Below are 3,018 nucleotides of genomic sequence, written 5' to 3'. Positions count from 1 at the left end.
AGACCTCCCATCCACTAGAGTAGTCGTAGTCCAGGGCAAAAGGTTCAGCTGGCCTGGCGTGGGAGCAATGGACCCAAGTGGTGATGCCATCGACCTTAAGGGTGGTGGGAGTAGTCAGTAGCACCACGTAAGGTCCCTTCCACTGTGGTTCTAAGGATTTGGGGTTATGCCTCCAGACGAACACCCAATCTCCTGGCCTGAATAAATGGGGGGTAGGGACAGAAGCAGAATCATGTAATGCCTTAAGTTGGGGCCACATTTTCTTGTGCACGAGCTGCAAATAATCAAGTTTACACAAAAATTCAGTATCAGCCAAATCAGCAAGCAATTCAGTCTGAAGGCTAGGGATAATGGGCGGGGCGTACCCATACATTATTTCAAAAGGAGTAAAGCCAAGTTGATAGGGAGAATTTCTTACTCTAAGCAGAGCAAAAGGAAGGAGTGACACCCAATCTGTGCCAGTCTCTAAGGCCAGTTAATTTAAGGTTTCTTTTAGAGTCTGATTCATTTTCTCTACCTGTCCTGAACTCTGGGGTCTATAAGCACAATGCAATTTCCAATCCATCCCCAGTGCAGTGGCTATTCCCTGACTTACTTTTGAGATGAAGGCCGGTCTGTTGTCTGACCCAATTGTGGATGGGAAGCTATTCCTGGGTAGGATTTCTTCCAGGATCTTCTTAGCCACTACATTCGCAATCTCATGCTTTGTTGGATAGGCTTCAACCCATCCTGAAAAAGGTGTCTACAAAAACTAGCAAATATTTGTAATTTCTGTGAAATCTACTTCCCAATACACGCCTGGCCTATTCCCACAGAGGCGAGTTCCTTTAGTAACTGGTTGATTGGGGGTGTTGGTGAGCTGACAGGCCTTACAATTTTTAACAATATCTTCAATAAGTTGATCTCCTTGTCTAATTTTCACTTTGGAGTGTCAGAGCAAGTCCTGCATTTTTCGGGTTCCCATGTGAGAAGCTCAGATTCTCTTAAGGATCCCCTTACCCAGCCCTTGTGGCAGGATAAGTTTCCCTTCACAAGTTTTCCACCAGTCATTGTTTCCTTCTCTGTCCAGGGGTTTTGTGGGCCATGGGAATTTCTTTATCCACTCCAAGCCTTCTTGGGAATACTGGGGCACAGGAGACAAAGCTCATGGCCCTGGGTCTACTAAAGTCTGTTCCCAGGAACTCTCACTTTCCTGGCTGATTTAGGCACAGGGATTTTCAGCACAGTCTACATGCATCTGACAGCCAACGCTTGCTCTCTTTTAATATGAAGCCCAGATGGGTGACTTCAGGTTTACAAATTTGTGCCTTTTAACATTCTAGTTTGTAAAAGCATTTTCTTGACTGGCTGGGGAACTGATCTCTGATGACCTAAGTTACCTTTGCAGGCTTTTGACAGATCTCAATAAGGACACAATCTCAGGTCTACAAGCTTTCTTTCCTGAACAGATGTATCAGCTTAAAATTCTCACTGCCAGTCAGAGCTTTGAGTAAATGCGGGGGGTTGAGATTTTAATCTATCCTCTCATTTGACAAACTTACCCATACTAACCACTGTCACAGATGACTGGCAAGTTCCTGCCCAGTAGACAGACATGGGCATTGGAAAGGCATGCTTATGAACTATTCTTCTAGGACTTCCCGGCTTTGATTAACTTTTGAAAGGCCAAACAGGAGTGATTCTAGGATCTGACACCATCTCTGCCATCCAAGCAGTGGCTTACTGCCTCTGGATGCTCCATCACTTTTGTCCCAGAAGGAGTGACTTTTCACTGGACTTGGACTCAGGGCCTGAGGGCTGTCCCTCAGCTCTCCAGCTCAAGACTAGCACCCTACCACTTTTGAGCTCCACACCACTCTGTTCCCAGTACTCTGCTGGCTGATTAGAGACAAGTCTCTCACAGGGACCTTTCTCTGCCCAGGCTGGCTTCAAAATGCAGATTTCAGATCAGTGAGTCTTACAAGGGCCACTTTACTCCAATTAGAAGCAACAAGGTAGTCCACATAGAAGTAGTTTTTTTTGTTTTTGTTTTTTTTTTTTTTTTTTTTGCCAGTCCTGGGGCTTGGACTCAGGGCCTGAGCACTGTCCCTGGCTTCTTTTTGCTCAAGGCTAGTACTCTGCCACTGATCCACAGCGCCGCCTCTGGCCATTTTCTATATATGTGGTGCTGGGGAATTGAACCCAGGGCCTCATGTATACGGGGCAAGCACTCTTGCCACTAGGCCTTATCCCCAGCCCCAGAAATAGTTTTTAAGCATGCTCTCTTACCTGGAACTTATTAAGGGTCATTATTAGATCTTGACAAACTTGTAGGAATCACCTGTGCTTCTCTGTGGGCCTGCTGGAAACTGTTACAAAAAACCTACAAAGAAGCTGGAATGGCAATTAAACATTTTGGTAGCCATAATTCTCCTTTTCTCTCACTTTGCAATAATTATTTAGGACAATTTTACTTCCAAATTTCTTATCTAGAAATGTATTCTTGATTTCCAAAGCCTTTTTAACACTAACGCAACACTTTAGCTTTTATCTGCATCGGAAAAACTGAAGCTCACAGGCATTCTGAAACCAGGTGCCGCCCTTTGCCTACGAGCTGCTTGTTTCAAAAGAGCCTCTTTTTTTTTTCTTCAGTCCCATTTACTGCATGGCATGAAGACCTTTGAATTTTTCCTTAATGCAAGAATTACAATTGGAAATACTTATCCTTTCAGCTTTCCAATATATTAGTGAGAAACTGGCCCATTTTGCCGTTTCTTCCTATATACATAGAGTTAATGAGAGTTTACTTCTATCCCCATTAGTTTAGTATATATATATATATATACATATATTCACATATATATGTATATATGTATATATATATGTCCTTTTAAATCCAAATTTCTGACACTTAGGTCTGATTTTTTTTAAATTTAATTAAAGAACCTTGAGAAATCCTTTAAAGCATTTGGTAATGCCCAAACTTGATGACCCTTTGAATTTAAACTTAAACTTAGTTTGCATCATACTGCAGTCTTG

This window comes from Perognathus longimembris, unplaced genomic scaffold (assembly GCF_023159225.1).
Source record: "Perognathus longimembris pacificus isolate PPM17 unplaced genomic scaffold, ASM2315922v1 HiC_scaffold_5821, whole genome shotgun sequence".
NCBI lineage: Eukaryota > Metazoa > Chordata > Mammalia > Rodentia > Heteromyidae > Perognathus > Perognathus longimembris.
This window is presented reverse-complemented; position numbering follows the sequence as displayed.